The sequence below is a fragment of the Eubalaena glacialis genome, chromosome 4, assembly GCF_028564815.1.
Source record: "Eubalaena glacialis isolate mEubGla1 chromosome 4, mEubGla1.1.hap2.+ XY, whole genome shotgun sequence".
Lineage (NCBI taxonomy): Eukaryota > Metazoa > Chordata > Mammalia > Artiodactyla > Balaenidae > Eubalaena > Eubalaena glacialis.
The window spans coordinates 70,010,003-70,031,781 of record NC_083719.1 but is presented as its reverse complement, the minus strand read 5'-3'; positions in this window follow the sequence as shown (position 1 = coordinate 70,031,781).

The following is a 21,779-nucleotide window of genomic DNA, read 5'->3' as shown; positions in this document are numbered from 1 at the left end:
AAAGACTTTCAAATAATTTGCAACCGAATTTATTTTATTTTCAATAGTTCTCATACACTAAGCTATGTTAAATCACTAAGCATTTAAAAAATGCAGAGTAGATTAAATATTGAAAGTGTATTAAAATTCCATTTTATATAATATTGAATATGTAACCAAAAGAACATCTCTAATTGTGATAAAAATAATGTGAAAAATGTGTACAACATAATGCTTTTATTCTGCTAATTTATAGAAATAGGTCCCTAAATTGTTATTATTTTCATTCCATGTGTAGAATGACCAGGAAAAATGCTAGCAATTACTCTGTGAATGGTATTCTACCCTGGCATGAAGCTATCACTAATTTGCATATAGCATTGTTGGAGATGAAGCCTGTGACATACAGATCATCATCAACATTGGGAATTTACACTGCCAACTGTACCTCCTCATACAAACACATACTGCCACTTATGGATCAAAGGGAGTGTTGCGACTGCAGTCCTGAGCTATTAAAACACATCACGCTTCTGGAATTTTAAACGTGTTTTAGTCGTGGGGTCTTTATCATTAGAAGGATGTTTTTTCCTTTGTTATGTAAACAAAAGGAATTCCCTTAGAAACTTATTCCATGGAAATACTGATCTTTTACCTACATTGTCATAGTTTCCTCAAATGAAAAAGGGCATATAGTACAAAATTAAAAATTTTAATCATTTGATATGTTAGTAAACAAGGCTTTGTATTTTTTTCTGTAAAAGGAAGAAAGTGTAAAAGTCTTCTTTAAATTTAAGAATAAGAAAGAAAAGATCAAAATGTAGATACAATCCACTAATTTTTGAGCAGTGGCTTTTAGTAGTTTCTATGGTCACATGGGTCCACAAATATAAACTCAAATGAGGCAACTTTTACCTCATTTATCAAATAAATAAATAGGCAAAAGAGAGTTTATTTTAAATTACTGGGATAATTATCTCAGTTATTTCCTTAATATTGCATATATAGTCACCGATTGGCTTATTTCATACTATCCATCTTTATTAAAAAAAAAGAAACCTAAAAATTTTGCTCTGTGCATTTTAGAAGACTAAGCATTACATAATGAGAGATTATTATTATTTCTTGATTTAAGTAAAAGCTTAATTGATAACAAAATAGTGAATTGGTTGTGGAACTTGAGAATTAAGCTCTCAGCAAAAAGATATTTTTCTACCAAATTTTTGAAAGAGGACATGTGAATGTATTAGAGAATTTACGTCTGCCCTATGGGACTATCTGTAGGAGATTGTTTCTATACGTTATATGTCAAGACTTGCCTATTGAGGCAAATACAGCAGGTATGCACTAGAGTATAACTTATAAAGTATGCTTACAGGGTATTTTTATCATGCTCTCACCCCTTCCCTATTACCTTTCTTGTACTCTAATTTTCATGAGGCTCCATTGTGCATCTTACTTTCTATTTAGTGAAGAAGTTGATTGATCGGTTATGGATGATAAAAGGAAAAATCAGTCAAATGTGGACAAGGCGGGCCTGATAAGACTGAAATGAAGTATGCTTTTGGTTGTGTAACAATTTCCAACTGTATTCTAGTTTAAGAAAATATCCAACATGACACTCCTAGCTTAACTCAGTCACACTTTTCATACAGGTAGTATTTTTCAGATGACACCAAGTTAGAAGGGGTTGCTAACACTTCAAAAGAAAAGATCAGAATTCAAAGTGACCTTGATAAATTGAAGAAACAGCATGAACCAGATGAAAATACTGGCTTGCCACAGGTCTCACGGGGGGAAAAATATCTAAGCTAGAATTCATCACTGATTTATTTATTCATTCATCAAATATTTATTGAATGCCTACTATGTGCCAGCCACAAGCTGAATATTGGTTAATTTTAGTTTGGAAGTCTGACCCCTCCTTCAATGACTGGTCCTTTTAGGAAATCAATCTCTCTCAAAATTGTATATTCCTGCATTGTGCAAAACCAACAGACGTAAGGGAAAAAAAATACAAGCAGATCAAGGAATACCGTATATACTATATATACATATACATTATATGTATGCATTGTGTGTATATATATGTATATTTATATAGTATATAGACTATACAATCTTCGTTCTTTTTAAACTTTGTGGGTCACTTTGAGGAGACAATGTCATATTTAACGTTTAACTTTGGGTTACAATTGGTTATAATAAAAATAAAAAGATATTTTACTGGTTAAATCTTTGTCTGCCAAAATATACTCAATTCACTTTTAAAAATTTGATTCCAGTAGTATTCCACCTTTTTTTCCCCCTGGCTGCCTTGAAGAAGAGTAATCATGCATCCTAGTTTGATTGGGACAGTTTACACCTGCTTTTTCAGCATAATTATTAATCTCTTTCACTCTCAGAAGTGATCCACTTAAAAAATAAATTATGTGATCCCTCTACCTTGAGATGTCTCTTTGCCTGTACCCAAGCAGTGTGCCTTGTGATGGGGTCAAATAAGATGTCATTCCTGCCCTTGGGAAGTTGGCTGGACACCAGGAGAGACATATATATAGCAGATCTTTTCAGGGGAAATCAAGGACCTGAAGAATGAACAGACTTCACATAAAGTATGGACAAAAAGGAGCTAGTAGTCAAGAAGCCATTAGAGCTGCCAAATTTGAGAACATAGGACTGCAAAGTCTAATTAACAACTTACCAGACGCAGTTCATCTTTGAGTAAAAACCACTTTAGATATGTATCTTTAACTTGAAAACCAGGTTCCAGAGGCAAAACAGGCAGAAACAATAATAGGACATGATAGTAATACCTGTAAGTAAATAATATATACCTATCTATAATGAAAAGTATTTGCATTATTTTTCCAGACTTTTCACCATTCCTTGAAAATGGACAATGTATATATTTTACTGGTAACCAAAATTTTATAACTGTTCTACCTAGGTTGTATTTCTCATAATATTTTTCTCTTCTCAATTTTGTAACCTTAGGTGTGAGGAAATAAAGAGTTAAATTTTTAAACAGCTACTGATATGCTCTCTAAAGCAATTATTCCTTCTGTCACCAAGAGATAAATGTACTACCACAAGACATTACAAATGTGCTCTTCTAGACTCTAATACAAATTACTGTCAGACCACACCACTTAAAGCCATCTTCCTCTTATTTAGTAAAGCCAATTCCTTTTGATTTTTTTTTAACATATAAAGAAGAAAATATCTTGCTCTGAGGATTGTGAACACATTTTAGCATTTTTTAACCCTTTTAAAATAACGTTAACTCAACACCATTCAGTACCAAGACTCACAGACATTCTGGAACAAGTGGGTGAAGAAGAGAGCCTCTGATATTGGGCGAGTTTCCTATCATCTTTTAGGGTTGCAGAAAGCACCTCAATCAATGAAAGGAACACTAAAGTTAGTCTGAACGCCAAACAAGCCACATGAAGATGAATTTAAACTGCAAAAATTGTCATATAGGGTTACCTCCCTTGTACTCTCACCCCAAGCAGAAGTGATCTCACAGTTATTCAGAGCATATCAATGTGCCCAGAGATTGTGAACACAATGCATACATCTAAGTTTGTGATTTTGCACTATAATTTTTTCAATTCCTTGGGTCTGTGAAAAGACAAGTCTAATCAGCCACTCATTTTGGGGAAGCTGAAATTAAAAACAGAACTACTTGGCAGCCCATAGGCCATGTAAAGGTGCCATAAACTAGGCTATGAGCCAAGCAAGGTTGTGAGAGAGCACTGACTTTTTTTTTTTTAATCTTCTTAGCAGTTTATTATGGACATTTTCAAATATAGAGGAACAATGAAAGAATTTTACAGTGAACACATGCATACCTACTACCTAGATTTTACATTTATCACATGTATTTCATCACATATTTATTTCTTATCCTTCTATCTTTCTTTAACCTATTTTTCTTTTTTTTTAATTTAAAAAATTTTTATTTTATATTGGAGCATAGTTGATTAACAATGTTGTGTTAGTTTCAGGTATACAGCAAAGTGATTCAGTTATACATATACATGTATCTATTCTTTTTCAAATTTTTTTCCCATTTAGGTTATTACAGAATATTGAGCAGCATTCCCTGTGCTATACAGTAGGTCCTTGTTGGTTATGTATTTTAAATATAGCAGTGTGCAAATGTCAATCCCAAACTCCCAATCTATCCCCCCCACCCTTCCCCTGGTAAACATAAGTTCCTTCTCTAAGTTTGTGGGTCTGTTTCTGTTTTGTAAGTTCATTTGTATCATGTTTTTTAAGACTCTGCATGCAAGCGATATCATATGATATTTGTCTTTCTGTGTCTGACTTATTTCACTTAGTAGGATAATCTCCAGGTCCATCCATGTTGCTGCAGATGGCATTATTTCATTCTTTTTAATGGCTGAGTAATATTCCATTGTATACATGTACCACATCTTCTTTATCCATTCATCTGTGGATGGACATTTAGGTTGCTTCCATGTCTTGCCTATTGTAAATAGCACTGCAATGAACACTGGGGTGTATGTATCCTTTCAAACCATGTTTTTCTCCAGATATATGCCCAGGAGTAGGATTGCTGGATCATATGGTAGCTCTATTTTTAGTTTCTTAAGGAACCTCCATACTGCTCTCCATAGTGGCTATATCCGTTTACATTCCCATCAACAGTGTAGGAGGGTTCCCTTTTCTCCACACCCTCTCCAGCATTAATTGTTTGTATATCTTTTGATGACGGCCATTCTGACTGGTGTGAGGTGATATCTAATTGCAGTTTTGATTTGCATTTCTCTAATAATTAGCGATGTTGAGCATCTTTTCACATGCATCTTGGCCATCTGTATGTCTTCTTTAGAAAAATGTCTATTTTGGTCTTCTGCCCATTTTTTGATTGGGTTTTTTTTTTTCTTGATATTGAGCCACATGAGCTGTTTTAGATTTTGGAGACTAATCCCTTGTTGGTTGCATCATTTGTAAATATGTTCTCCCATTCTGTGGGTTGTCTTTTTGTTTTGTTTATGGTTTCCTTTGCTGTTTAAGGACTCCAATCTGTAGAGTGGAGAATGATGTAGAAATGCAGAGCAAAGAAAAGATATGATGTAAGCCTGAAAGACTGACCAGTCCTCAGGTATGTTTCCAGACCAGCCTTGCAGGCCCAGCACTGGTTCAGACCCAGACATCGACTCTAACCACCAGTCCCCCTTTAATTAACCTTACAGCAGTCTAGTTTTGTTTTTTCAACTAGTGGTCAGTGAGAAGGTCCTGGCCCTACGGCTTTGCAGAAAAGAATTCCCGGAAGCGAGGGGCAAGATGGCGGAAGAGTAAGACGCGGAGATCACCTTCCTTCCCACAGATACAGTAGAAATACATCTACACGTGGAACTGCTCCTACAGAACACCCACTGAATGCTGGCAGAAGACGTCAGACCTCCCAAAAGGCAAGAAAATCCCCACGTACTTGGGTAGGGCAAAAGAAAAAAGAAAAAACAGAGACAAAAGAATAGGGACGGGACCTGCACCAGTGGGAGGGAGCTGTGAAGGAGGAAAGGTTTCCACACACTAGGAAGCCCCTTCTCGGGCAGAGACTGTGGGTGGCAGAGGGGGGAAGCTTCAGAGCCACGGAGGAGAGCACAGCCACAGGGGTGCGGAGGGCAAAGCGGAGAGATTCCCGCACAGAGGATCGGCGCCGAGCAGCACTCACCAGCCCGAGAGGCTTGTCTGCTCAGCCGCCGGGGCAGGCGGGGGCTGGGAGCTGAGGCTCGGGCTTCGGTGCTAGCCGGGAGGGAGTCCGGGAAAAAGACTGCAGCTGCCGAAGAGGCAAGAGACTTTTTCTTGCCTCTTTGTTTCGCGGCGCGCAAGGAGAGGGGATTCAGAGCGCCTCCTAAACGAGCTCCAGAGACGGGCGCGAGCCGCGGCTATCAGCGCGGATCCCACAGCAACAGGGACGCAGAGGGAAAAACGGAGAGATTCCCGCACAGAGGCTCGGCGCCGAGCAGCACTCACCAGCCCGAGAGGCTTGTCTGCTCACCCACCGGGGCGGGCGGGGGCTGGGAGCTGAGGCTCAGGCTTCGGTCGGATCGCAGGGAGAGGACTGGGGTTGGCTGCGTGAACACAGCCTGAAGGGGCTAGCGCACCACAGCTAGCCAGGAGGGAGCCCGAGAAAAAGTCTGCAGCTGCCGAAGAGGCAAGAGACTTTTTCTTGCCTCTTTGTTTCGCAGCGCGCAAGGAGAGGGGATTCAGAGCGCCGCTTAAACGATCTCCAGAGATGGGCGCGAGCCGCGGTTATCAGCACGGACCCCAGAGACGGGCGCGAGCCGCGGTTATCAGCGCGGACCCCAGAGACGGGCATGAGACTCTAAGGCTGCTGCTGCCGCCACCAAAAAGCCTGTGTGCGAGCACAGGTCACTCTCCACACTGCCCCTCCTGGGAGCCAGTGCAGCCCGCCACGGCCAGGCTCCCGTGATCCGGGGACAACTTCCCCGGGAGAGCGCACAGCGCACCTCAGGCTGCTGCAACGTCACGCTGGCTTCTGCCGCAGCAGGCTCGCCCCGCCTCCTCCGTACCCCTCCTCCCCCCGGCCTGACTGAGCCAGAGCCCCCGAATCAGCTGCTCCTTTAACCCCATTCTGTCTGGGTGGGGAACAGACGCCCTCAGGCGACCTACACGCAGAGGCGGGTCCAAATCCAAAGCTGAACCCCGGGAGCTGTACGAACAAAGAAGAGAAAGGGAAATCTCTCCCAGCAGCCTCAGAAGCAGCGGATTAAAGCTCCATAAACAGCTTGATGTGCCTGCATCTGTTGAATACCTGAATAGACAACGAATCATCCCAAATTTAGGAGGTGGACTTTGGGAGCAGGATATATTAATTTTTCCCCTTTTCCTTTTTTTGCGAGTGTATATGTGTATGCTTCTGGGTGAGATTTTGTCTGTATACCTTTGCTCTCACCGTTAGTCCTAGGGTTAGGTCCTTCCGTTTTTTTTTTTTTTTTTTACTTAAAAAAATTTTTTTCCCTAATAAATGTTTTCTTAATAATTTTTTCCTTATTTTCTATTCTTAAAAAATAAAAAAAATTTTTTTAATAAGGTTTTTCATATTTTTTATTTTAAAAAATTAAAAAATTTTTTTCTTAATAAATTTTTTCTTAATAATTTTTTTCTTATTTTTTATTATAAAAAATTAATAAATCTATTTTTAAAAATTAAAAAAAATTTTTTCTTAATAAATTTATTCTTAATAATTTTTTTTCTTATTTTTTATTATAATAGCTTTATTTTATTTTATTTTATCCTCTTTCTTTCTTTCTTTCTATTTTTTCTCCCTTTTATTCTGAGCCGTGTGGATGAAAGGCTCTTGGTGCACCAGCCAGGCATCAGGGCTGTGCCTCTGAGATGAGAGAGCCAACTTCAGGACACTGGTCCACAAGAGACCTCCCAGCTCCACGTAATACCAAACGGCGAAAATCTCTCAGAGATCTCCATCTCAACATCAAGACCCAGCTTCAGTCAACGACCAGCAAGCTACAGTGCTGGACACCCTATGCCAAACAACTAGCAAGACAGGAACACAGCCCCATCCATTAACAGAGAGGCTGCCTAAAATCATAATAAGGCCACAGACACCCCAAAACACACCACCAGACCTGGACGTGCCCACCAGAAAGACAAGATCCAACCTCATCCACCAGAACACAGGCACTAGTCCCCTCCACCAGGAAGCCTACACAACCCATGGAACCAACCTTAGCCACTGGGGACAGATACCAAAAACAACGGGAACTACGAACCTGCAGCCTGTGAAAAGGAGACCCCAAACACAGTAAGATAAGCAAAATGAGAAGACAAAAAAACACACAGCAGGTGAAGGAGCAGGGTCAAAACACACCAGACCTAACAAATGAAGAGGAAATAGGCAGTCTACCTGAAAAAGAATTGAGAATAATGATAGTAAAGATGATCCAAAATCTTGGAAATAGAATAGACAAAATGCAAGAAACATTTAACAAGGATGTAGAAGAACTAAAGAGGAACCAAGCAACGATGAAAAACACAATAAATGAAATTAAAAATACTCTAGACGGGATCAATAGCAGAATAACTGAGGCAGAAGAACGGATAAGTGACCTGGAAGATAAAATGGTGGAAATAACTACTGCAGAGCAGAATAAAGAAAAAAAAATGAAAAGAACTGAGGACAGTCTCAGAGACCTCTGGGACAACATTAAACGCACCAACATTCGAATCATAGGGGTCCCAGAAGAAGAAGAGAAAAAGAAAGGGACTGAGAAAATGTTTGAAGAGATTATAGTTGAAAACTTCCCTAATATGGGAAAGGAAATAGTTAATCAAGTCCTGGGCACAGAGAGTCCCATACAGGATAAATCCAAGGAGAAACACACCAAGACACATATTAATCAAACTATCAAAAATTAAATATAAAGAAAACATTTTAAAAGCAGCAAGGGAAAAACAACAAATAACACACAAGGGAATCCCCATAAGGTTAACAGCTGATCTTTCAGCAGAAACTCTGCAAGCCAGAAGGGAGTGGCAGGATATACTTAAAGTGATGAAGGAGAAAAACCTACAACCAAGGTTACTCTACCCAGCAAGGATCTCATTCAGATTTGATGGAGAAATTAAAACCTTTACAGACAAGCAAAAGCTGAGAGAGTTCAGCACCACCAAACCAGCTTTACAACAAATGCTAAAGGAACTTCTCTAGGCAGGAAACACAAGAGAAGGAAAACACCTACAATAACAAACCCAAAACATTTAAGAAAATGGGAATAGGAAAATACATATCGATAATTACCTTAAATGTAAATGGATTAAATGCTCCCACCAAAAGACACAGACTGGATGAATGGATACAAAAACAAGACCCATATATATGCTGTCTACAAGAGACCCACTTCAGACCTAGAGACACATACAGACTGAAAGTGAGGGGATGGAAAAAGATATTCCATGCAAATGGAAATCAAAAGAAAGCTGGAGTAGCAATTCTCATATCAGACAAAATAGACTTTAAAATAAAGACTATTACAAGAGACAAAGAAGGACACTATATAATGATCAAGGGATCGATCCAAGAGGAAGGTATAACAATTGTAAATATTTATGCATCCAACATAGGAGCACCTCAATACATAAGGCAAATACTAACAGCCATAAAAGGGGAAATCGACAGTAACACAATCATAGTAGGGGACTTTAACACCCCACTTTCACCAATGGACAGATCATCCAAGATGAAAATAAATAAGGAAACACAAGCTTTAAATGATACATTAAACAAGATGGACTTAATTGATATTTATAGGACATTCCACCCAAAAACAACAGAATACACATTTTTCTCAAGTGCTCATGGAACATTCTCCAGGATAGATCATATCTTGGGTCACAAATCAAGCCTTGGTAAATTTAAGAAAATTGAAATCGTATTAAGTATCTTTTCCGACCACAATGCTATGAGACTAGATATCAATTACAGGAAAAGATCTGTAAAAAATACAAACACATGGAGGCTACACAATACACTACTTAATAACGAAGTGATCACTGAAGAAATCAAAGGGGAAATCAAAAAATACCTAGAAACAAATGACAATGGAGACATGACGACCCAAAACCTATGGGATGCAGCAAAAGCAGTTCTAAGAGGGAAGTTTATAGCAATACAAGCCTACATCAAGAAACAGGAAACATCTCGAATAAACAACCTAACCTTGCACCTAAAGCAATTAGAGAAAGAAGAACAAAAAAACCCCAAAGCTAGCAGAAGGAAAGAAATCATAAAGATCAGATCAGAAATAAATGAAAAAGAAATGAAGGAAACAATAGCAAAAATCAATGAAACTAAAAGCTGGTTCTTTGAGAAGATAAACAAAATTGATAAACCATTAGCCAGACTCATCAAGAGAAAAAGGGAGAAGACTCAAATCAATAGAATTAGAAATGAAAAAGGAGAAGTAACCACTGACACTGCAGAAATACAAACGATCATGAGAGATTACTACAAGCAACTCTATGCCAATAAACTGGACAACCTGGAAGAAATGGACAGATTCTTAGAAATGCACAACCTGCCGAGACTGAACAAGGAAGAAATAGAAAATATGAACAGACCAATCATAAGCACTGAAATTGAAACTGTGATTAAAAATCTTCCAACACACAAAAGCCCAGGACCAGATGGCTTCACAGGCGAATTCTATCAAACATTTAGAGAAGAGCTAACACCTATCCTTCTCAAACTCTTCCAAAATATTGCAGAGGGAGGAACACTCCCCAACTCATTCTACGAGGCCACCATCACCCTGATACCAAAACCAGACAAAGATGTCTCAAAGAAAGAAAACTACAGGCCAATATCACTGATGAACATAGATGCAAAAATCCTCAACAAAATACTAGCAAACAGAATCCAACAGCACATTAAAAGGATTATACACCATGATCAAGTGGGGTTTATTCCAGGAATGCAAGGATTCTTCAATATACGCAAATCAATCAACGTGATACATCATATTAACAAATTGAAGGAGAAAAACCATATGATCATCTCAATAGATGCAGAGAAAGCTTTCGACAACATTCAACACCCATTTATGATAAAAGCCTTGCAGAAAGTAGGCATAGAGGGAACTTTCCTCAACATAATAAAGGCCATATATGACAAACCCACAGCCAACATCGTCCTCAGTGGTGAAAAACTGAAACCATTTCCACTAAGATCAGGAACAAGACAAGGTTGCCCACTCTCACCAGTATTATTCAACATAGTTTTGGAAGTGTTAGCCACAGCAATCAGAGAAGAAAAAGAAATAAAAGGAATCCAAATCGGAAAAGAAGAAGTAAAGCTGTCACTGTTTGCAGATGACATGATACTATACATAGAGAATCCTAAAGATGCTACCAGAAAACTACTAGAGCTAATCAATGAATTTGGTAAAGTAGCAGGATACAAAATTAATGCACAGAAATTTCTTGCATTCCTAGATACTAATGATGAAAAATCTGAAAGTGAAATTAAGAAAACACTCCCATTTACCATTGCAACAAAAAGAATAAAATATCTAGGAATAAACCTACCTAAGGAGACAAAAGACCTGTATGCAGAAAATTATAGGACACTGATGAAAGAAATTAAAGATGATACAAATAGATGGAGAGATATACCATGTTCTTGGATTGGAAGAATCAACATTGTGAAAATGACTCTGCTACCCAAAGCAATCTACAGATTCAATGCAATCCCTATCAAACTACCACTGGCATTTTTCACAGAACTAGAACAAAAAATTTCACAATTTGTATGGAAACACAAAAGACCCCGAATAGCCAAAGCAATCTTGAGAAAGAAAAATGGAGCTGGAGGAATCAGGCTCCCTGACTTCAGACTATATTACAAAGCTACAGTAATCAAGACAGTTTGGTACTGGCACAAAAACAGAAATATAGATCAATGGAACAGGATAGAAAGCCCAGAGATAAGCCCACGCACATATGGTCACCTTATCTTTGATAAAGGAGGCAAGCATATACAGTGGAGAAAAGACAGCCTCTTCAATAAGTGGTGCTGGGAAAATTGTACAGGTACATGTAAAAGTATGAAATTAGAACACTTCCTGACACCATACACAAAAATAAACTCAAAATGGATTAAAGACCTAAGTGTAAGGCCAGACACTATCAAACTCTTAGAGGAAAACATAGGCAGAACACTCTATGACATAAATCACAGCAAGATCCTTTTTGACCCAGGTCCTAGAGAAATGGAAATAAAAACACAAATAAACAAATGGGACCTAATGAAACTGAAAAGCTTTTGCACAGCAAAGGAAACCATAAACAAGACCAAAAGACAGCCCTCAGAATGGGAGAAAATATTTGCAAATGAAGCAACTGACAAAGGATTAATCTCCAAGATTTACAAGCAGCTCATGCAGCTCAATAACAAAAAAACAAACAACCCAATCCAAAAATGGGCAGAAGACCTAAATAGACATTTCTCCAAAGAAGATATACAGATTGCCAACAGACATGAAAGAATGCTCAACATCATTAATCATTATAGAAATGCAAATCAAAACTACAATGAGGTATCATCTCACACCGGTCAGAATGGCCATCATCAAAAAATCTAGAAACAATAAATGCTGGAGAGGGTGTGGAGAAAAGGGAACCCTCTTGCACTGTTGGTGGGAATGTAAATTGATACAGCCACTATGGAGAACAGTATGGAGGTTCCTTAAAAAACTGAAGATAGAACTACCATATGACCCAGCAATCCCACTACTGGGCATATACCCTGAGAAAACCATAATTCAGAAAGAGTCATGTACCAAAATATTCATTGCAGCTCTGTTTACAATAGCCAGGACATGGAAGCAACCTAGGTGTCCATCATCGGATGAATGGATAAAGAAGATGTGGCACATATATACAATGGAATATTACTCAGCCATAAAAAGAAATGAAATGGAGGTATTTGTAATGAGGTGGATGGAGTTAGAGTCTGTCATACAGAGTGAAGTAAGTCAGAAAGAGAAAAAGAAATACAGTATGCTAACACATATATATGGAATCTAAGGGGAAAAAAAAAAAAAAAGGTCATGAAGAACCTAGTGGCAAGACGGGAATAAAGACACAGACCTACTAGAGAATGGACTTGAGGATATGGGGAGGGGGAGGGGTGAGTTGTGACAGGGTGAGAGAGTGTCATGGACATATATACACTACCAAATGTAAAATAGATAGCTAGTGGGAAGCAGCCACATAGCACAGGGAGATCAGCTCGGTGCTTTGTGACCACCTAGAGGGGTGGGATAGGGAGGGTGGAAGGGAGGGAGATGCAAGAGGGAAGAGATATGGGAACATATGTATATGTGTAACTGATTCACTTTGTTATAGAGCAGAAACTAACACACCATTGTAAAGCAATTATACTTCAATAAAGATGTTTAAAAAAAAAAAAAAAAGAATTCCCACCAAGAACACCCAAGGATGTTTTATTTTTTTATGTTTTCAGAACCCTCCGTAACGTTTTCAATAGTGGCTGTACTGATTTACATCCTTAGCAACAGTGCCGGCCACACCGCACAGCATGGGGGACCCTAGTTCCCTGACCAGGGATTGAACCCACATCCCCTGCAGTGGAATCGCGAATTCCCAACTACTGGACTGCCAGGGAATTCCGTGTCCTTTATTATAGAAAGGAAATCAGATTATCAATGCCTGAAGGAGACTGACCAGAGGCCCAAGGACACAGGAAATATCAAGGTCATTACACAAACATCAGCCCCACAGAACCCCTAAAGCCCAGATCCTGAAGAAGCAAAAGAGGAGACAAACTGCCTCAAAAGGGATATTTAGTCATGTATACTCCCTGCAAGAGTACATCAAAGGGCTTGTTTCCACTGATGATGAGAAGAGATACTACAAAGGCACTTTAAGTTTTCAATATAATGGAAAAAAAACCCAAAAAACTAAAACTAAAAAAAATATATTTTCTGGAAAAAAGTGAAGAATTAAATAGTTGAATAAGTAAAGTGTGGGACAGAGAAACTGTCTTGACTACAGAATAGAGGTCGTGTGTTGAAATGAACAGGAAATAGATGAAATACTATGCCAAGAAACTTGGAATATCTGGCTTTGAGACTATTTATCATGAAAAAAATCTCTACACTTGATTTGAAAAACTTGCACTAAGCTTAGAATAGGAGACTACAAGGCCTTGGCCTTTCCTCCCAAAGACAATTTACACAAACTATAACAGTGAGAGGAAACAGAGGCATGGACTATTCTGCAAGTCCTGGCTTCTGTTTGGGGAAATTATGTCTACTTCCTACTTTATAACATTTCTATTAGAGTTTATAGAAAACCACTTCTTGGTGCCCTAAATAAGAACAGTTATATTTGGGTGGTATCACTCTTAATCATATTCATAAAAGAGAGAATCCCACCAGCTCACCTTCTTTTAAAGTAGTCAACAAATCATTTCCTCTGAGTTTGGGCTGTGGACAAAAGATTCTTTTTGGTAGACCCACATAACACTGATGATGAATCTTAACTTACAGAAAATTTGAAACAACCAAACAAAAAAGAGGCAAAGAGCCAAGACCCAATGTATACACTATCAAATTATTACCTAAAATTAACTCTTTAGATATTAAGACCATCAAATTGTACACTTAAAGTGTTAAATTTTATATTATGTACTATAATTTAAAAAATTAAGTCAAGTTAAAAATAAAAAAGGCTTTGTTAAAAAAAAGAAAAATCTTTTGATTGTTTATGCCTCTTAAAATTCTGAGTTTTGTGAGCCAGTTGTTTGTGGAAATAACTAATTACTTAATTAGGATCTCAATGGAGCAAGAGACATCTCTGATCCAGGTTTTCTAAAACAAATGGATTGGATAAGATCAGAGTAAGGCAGGCCTTGAAAATCGGTTAGTGTTATCTTAGGAATGTATTTTAAATAAAACAAGCTTGGTCCTCAACCCATCTTATTTTTGAGGTCTTTATTACCATTATGGAGAGATTAAACAAATGACCAAGTAAAAAGAAGAGGAGACAGGTGATAATTAAGAGCGGAAAAAATTAATTTTTAAACATTCAGAAGCCTTGAGTATAAGTGATTGCTTTGCTATAACTGCAGTGATATGAGGACTATTAATTTGTTTTAAAAAAAAAAAGAAGAAAGAAAAGAAAAGTTGTTGACACATCAAAGATTTAAGCAAAATAATCCCTGATATGTTAAAACTATGGTTAGGATGACTCTCAAATAAGCTAAGATCTCCATGCCCCTGTAGAGAATGGTGTTTTGCAAGAGACCAGATAGCATCAAAATCACATTTATTTTTTATTATTATTATTTTTTAATGCTATTCTTGTCTGCTTACATTCTTTTTTTTATGTATGTATGTATGTATGGCTGTGTTGGGTCTTCGTTTCTGTGCGAAGGCTTTCTCTAGTAGTGGCAAGCGGGGGCCACTCTTCATCACGGTGCATGGGCCTCTCACTATCGCGGCCTCTCATTGCCGAGCACAGGCTCCAGACACGCAGGCTCAGTAATTGTGGCTCACGGGCCGAGTTGCTCCGCGGCATGTGGGATCTTCCCAGACCAGGGCTCGAACCCGCGTCCCCTGCATTAGCAGGCAGATTCTCAACCACTGCACCACCAGGGAAGCCCCAAAATCACATTTAATAAAATATTTTCTTTTTTTTTTTCCCTTTCAATTGACCTTCCAATGCTGAGGGAATTCAGGAATCCTTATACAGTACAGGCCAACATGTTACATTTCTTTACCAGCAAATGTATGCAGTAAGGGAATTAATTCAGCTAAGTTCACACTTATGGACTACTTAATGGGCCTATGATAGCTGTCTATGCTGCTCTTCAATGCCCGTCTCATGCTCTTTCTTTCCATTCATTGTTCTCTGCCGGAAGCAACCCTTTTGTCTTGCTTGGTCTCTGAAATATCAAGCAAGACATCATCAATTAAAAACTAAAAGTGTTAAGAAACTACCAACTGCCAGATAGTTGTAAAAGCAGCAGGTCTGTTTCCTCAGAAAAAAAAAAAAAGGCAGACCGAGGCTCCACTTCGAATAAAATTATTTATAACAAAATATTTTCTTCCCCATTTTGTAGAAAATATCAATAAAAGACAAAGGTATGAAAAAACCATGAGGTTGTGCTCTTTGCATTTTAGTGACATGCAGACCCAAGACTGAAGACAGAGATAAAAAGCTTTGATTCAGGTTCTAGGTAGTAAAGACTTTTTCTGGATTTCCTCCCACTTACTTTACCTTCACAGAAATAGCAGATGAGAGCATCCTGGCTATATGCATCAGCTCTGAGCAAAGTTATTCATTAGAAGAAATTTCCCACTGGGGCTTCCATCTCTCCTTTCATCACCCCTCCTTTGTTGGTAGGATGTGTGTTGGTACAGCCTTTTGGAAATAGCTTTAAAATTTAAAATACACATACATCCTGACACTGTATGAATATTTCCAAAGGATTGATTTTGAGAAAGAGAAAAGCAGCCCCTAACACCCAGGAACTGGTCTTACACAGTGAGGTCTTGATGGTGCTAGTTGCTTACCTGGCACCCAAAGCTAGAAGGAGCTCTTCTTCTCCTGGACATTAAAAAATCTCCTTGGGGCTTCCCTGGTGGCGCAGTGGTTGAGAATCTGCCTGCCAAAGCAGGGGACACGGGTTCGAGCCCTGGTCTGGGAAGATCCCACATGCCGCGGAGCAACTGGACCCGGGAGCCACAACTACTGAGCCTGCGTGTCTGGAGCCTGTGCTCCACAACAAGAGAGGCCGCGACAGTGAGAGGCCCGCGCACCGCGATGAAGAGTGGCCCCCACTCGCCGCAACTAGAGAAAGCCCTCGCACAGAAACGAAGACCCAACACAGCCAAAAATAATAAATAAATAAATAATTAATTAAAATTAAAAAAAGTCTCCTAGAACACTAACATTGGACAAGATCACTTGGTGACTGTGATAGAGTGAGACTAAAGCAAAACAAACAAAATAAAAAAGGCAGCTTCCTGGAACCTTACCAAAAATGGCCAAACCAAAACCCAAATTGTGTGTTTTCTAACACCCTCTTACTGAGATCCCTCATGGTTCTTCATTATGCATGGTCTCCCTTTTTGCAACAAGAAATAAGCCCAACTTACTTTCTGGGGGTCTTTGGCGGGAGGGCAGAAACAGTTCTTAGAGAGAGAATGTTGTTCACAGCAATATTTGTAATAGCAAAAATTGGAGACAACCTATTCAGAAATATGAATGTGATTCGATAAGTTATAGTACATCCATTTTATGAAATAGCCCTTGAAGAGTAAGTTAGATGCATAGTTATTGGATTGGGGAAAAAAATCTCTAAGATATGCTGTTATTTGGGAGGAAAAAGACAAGCAAGTTAAATAAAATCACAAAAAATTTGATACTATTCTATGTTTAAAGAAAAAATCTGTGTGTGTGTATACAGAAAAAGTTCTGGAAGAAAGCACATCAAACTCTTAACAGTGCCATGGGGAAGGGGTAAAAAGAAATTTTCATATTTCACCTTATACATATCTGTATTGTTTTAATTTTGACAAGGTTTTATAATTTTGTAATTTTTAGAAAAGACTATAATTTTTATTTTTTAACTTTATTTTGTAATTCTCTTTTTATATTGGAGTGTATTTGATTTACAGTGTTGTGTTAGTTTCAGATGTACAGCAAAGTGATTTAGTTATACGTATACATATATCTGTTCTTTTTCACATTTTTTTCCTGTATGGGTTATTAGAGTATTGGATAGAGTTCCCTGTGCTATACGTAGGTCCTTTCTGATTATCTATTTTATATATATTAGTGTGTATATGTTAATCCCAACCTCCTAATTTATTCCCCCCCCCATTTCCTCTTTGGTAACCATAAGTTTGTTTTTGAAGTCTGTGAGTCTGTTTCTATTTTGTAAATAAGTTCATTTGTATCATTGTTTTAGATTCCACATATAAGTGATATCATATGATATTTGTCTTTCTCTGGCTTACTTCACTTAGTTGATAATCTGGAGGTCCATCCATGTTGCTACAAATGGCATTATTTCATTCTTTTTATAGCTGAGTAATATTCCATTGTATATATGTACCACCTCTTCTTTATTCATTTATCTGTTGATGGGCATTTAGGTTGCTTCTGTGTCTTGGCTATTGTAAATAGTGCTTCAGTGAACATTGGGGTGCATATATCTTTTCGAATTATAGTTATCTCTGGATCTATGCCCAGGAGTGGGCTTGCTGGATCACATGGTAGCTCTATTTTTAGTTTCTTAAGGAACCTCCATACTGTTCTCCGTAGTGGCTGTACCAAATTCCATTCCCACCAACAGTGTAGGAGGGTTCCCTTTTCTCCACACCCTCTCCAGCATTTATTGTTTGTAGACTTTTTGATGATGACCATTTTCTGACCTGTGTGAAGTGATATCTCATTGTAGTTTGATTTGCATTTCTCTAATAATTAGCAATGTTGAGGATCTTTTCATGTGCTTTTTGGCCATCTGTATGTCTTCTTTGGAGAAATGTCTGTTTAGATCTCCTGCCCATTTTTTTATTGGGTTGTTTGTTTTTCTGATATTGAGCTGCATGAGCAGATTGTATGTTTGGGAAATTAATCCCTTGTTGGTTGCATCATCTGCAAATATGTTCTCCCATTCTGCAGGTTGTCTTTTCATTTTGTTTATGGTTTCCTTTACTGTGCAAAAGCTTTTAAGTTTAATTGTGTCCTATTTGTTTATTTTTGGTTTTATTTTCATTACTCTCAGAGGTGGATCCGAAAAGATATTGCTGCGATTTATGTCAAAGAGTGTTTTGCCTGTGTTTTCCTCTAAGAGTTTTATAGTATCCAGTCTTATATTTAGGTCTTTAATCCATTTAGAGTTTGTTTTTGTGTATGGTTTAGAGAATGTTCTAATTTCATTCTTGTGCATGTAGCTGTCCAGTTTTCCCAGGACCACTTATTGAAGAGACTGTCTCTTCTCCATTGTATAGTCTTGCCTCCTTTTTCATAGATTAATTGACCAGAGGTGCATGGATTTATTTCTGGGCTTCCTATCCTGTTCCATTGATCTATGTGTCTGTTTGTGTGCCAGTACCATACTGTTTTGATTACTGTTTTGATACTATAAAGCATAGTCTGAAGAAGGGAGCCTGATTCCTCCAGCTCCATTTTTCTTTCTCAAGATTGCTGTGGCTATTCAGGGTCTTTTGTGCTTACATACAAATTTTAAGATTTTTTTGTTCTAGATCTGCAAAAAATGCCATTGGTAATTTGATAGGAATTGCATTGAATCTGTAGATTACCTTGGGTAGTACAGTCATTTTGACAATACTGATTCTTCTAATCCAAGAACATGGTGTATCTTTCCATCTGTTTGTGTCCTCTTCGATTTCTTTCATCAGCATCTTATAGTTTTCTGAGTACAGGTCTTTTGCCTCCTTAGGTAGGTTTATTCCTAGGCATTTTATTCTTTTTGATGTGATGGTAAATGGGATTGTTTTCTTAATTTCTCTTTATGATCTTTTGTTGTTAGTGTATAGAAATGCAACAGATTTCTGTGTATTAATTTTGTATCCTGCCACTTTACTGAATTCATTGATAAGCTCTAATAGTTTTCTGGTAGCATCTTTAGGATTTTCTACATATAGTATCATTTCATCTGCAAACAGTGACAGTTTTACTTCGTTTCTAGTTTGGATTCCTTTTATTTCTTTTTCTTCTTTGATTGCCATGATTAGGACTTCCAAAACTATGTTGAATAAAAGTGGCAAGAGAAAGGACTATAATTTTTAAAATTGCCTTCTCAATAAACAAATGCCATATAATCATATATATGATGTGTTTATGTACATTATATATGTTAAGGAGGTAATAGACACATTTTTCTGTGCATCTGCTTTTTTTCCTTTTTTTTTAAATTAATTAATTAATTTATTTTTGTCCGCATTGGGTCTTCGTTGCTGCATGTGGGCTTTCTCTAGTTGTGGCGAGTGGGGGCTACCCTTCATTGCAGTGCACGGGCTTCTCATTGCAGTGGCTTCTTGTTGCAGAGCATGGGCTCTAGGTGCACGGGTTTCAGTAGTTGTGGCACGCAGGCACAGTAGTTGTAGCTCACAGGCTCAGTAGTTGTGGCGCACAGGCTTAGTTCCTCCGCAGCATGTGGGATCTTCCCAGACCAGGGATCGAACCCGTGTCCCCTGCATTGGCAGGTGGATTCTTAACCACTGCGCCACCCTGCATCTGCTTTTTTATACACATCACAGAAACCCTCCAAGTCAACTGGTATAGGCCTACCTCAGTATTTATAATAGCTACATAATATTCTATAATAAAGATGCTCAGAAATTATTCATCCATTCTCCTGTTGATAGACATTTCTTTTATGTACTTCTTTGGTCACTAAATATTATATATTTTGTATATATTTGAGCCTCTATATATATTTCCTTGCATGTGTAGTGCTTTTTATCCCTATGGCATAGGGATGGGATTTGGGGGCCAAAGGGCAAGGGCTATTTTCAATTTTAATAGCTATTGATCAAGTTTTCCTCAAAATAATTCATATTTCTACCAGCAGGTAGAATACCCTTTCCCCTGAATCCCATTCACTGGTAGGTGTCACCTCTCTTTGTAAATTTGGCCAAACAGATATGAAATAATAACCTATTTTTACATTATTTTGCATTTCCTTTCATAAAAGTGGTTGAGTGTATGTTCATTTGTTTATTAGCAATTTTGAATTTACTTTTTGGTGAACTGCCTTCAATAGCCTTTGTTTTTCCATTTTAAATTATTCTGTTAATAATTTATGAGCTCTTTGTATATTGTAGATAAATCTTTAACTTGAAAATATCTTTTGATATTTTCATTTTTATTTACTTTGGTTTTGATATCTTGCTACTTTAAAACATTTTGTATGATTAAGTGTTTATTACTTTTCTCTAATGGTTTGTCTTGATTAAAATGTTACCAGTACCTCAGCCTGTACTCTCCTAAGTTTTCTTTTAAAATTTGTATTGTTCTCAAATTCAAGTTTTAACTGCGTCTGGAATTATGTTCTGCTTTTTACAAAAGTTAAGGGATGATTCTATTTTCTTCCAAATAGATAGCCTATGCTGCCACTTATTTAAAATGTACACCTTCCCCAAAGAATTGATAAACTTATCTTTGAGATATTCAAGTGCCATATATACTGATCCCATATATACTAGGATCTCTATTCTGACTCACTTTTCTGATTTACTCCATTCTCTACAACTCCCAAAACAAGTTGTATTATAATGATGATGTATATTATCACTAATTTTAATTTTTAGCTTTTCACCCTTTAGAGTGATATTTGCTGTTAATTTTGCACAAATAATCTTTACCATATTTAAGTATGGTTCCTTCATTTTTATTATTCAAAAATCTCCTTTGAGCCTTTTGTACAGCTTTAATTTGTAGGAAACTGCAAATCACAGTGTGATATGGACCAGGAATCTTGCACAATAAAAAAAAATCTAATAAACCTTTTGTTTATTCAGAAGCTTTGCTATAAGCAGCCTTTCTCTATCCTGAAAAGAAAAATAGAAAATAGTTACAAGTCTATGAACTTGGAAATAAAGCATTATCTGAGTAAAACCATGGTCCCAAATAAGATGAAATTTGATTATGCTCTGTTCACAATCATAAATTATAGATCCTTTGTATTGTGTTTCCTGACACCAGGATCAGCTACATAATTTGTGGGGCCAAGAGCAAAATGAAGACATGGTGTCCCTTATGCAAAATGCAGGAAAAATGTACCATGAAAGGAAGTAAAATATTAAAAGTTTTCCTTTTTCCCACAGTCTCTTCTCTGACATGTCATGCCCTCTGGAGATGGCAGTACTTCTGGGCAAGTGCAGACCCTCACAGGCACCCAAGGACTGGGCTGTGATTTTTCCCACAGGGACACGCACCTGCTGCTAGGCTCCCCAGCCAGCCAGTCTCAGCAGTATATGTTGAAGAGACTTTCCCCACATACTTCCAAAAATATCTATTGCAAAGGATATTTTTCTCTAAAAGTATTCTTCTCCAGTTTTCAAAATTACAAACAGTAAGTTAATGTTCCAACGCTCTCTCTTGCAACCTACAATATTTTACTGATCAACTGTAGCAAAATATAAAAGACATATTTCTCATAACTCATATACTTCTTGGGAGCAATAAGTTTTGAATTATCTCAAATCATGCTTGCAAATACA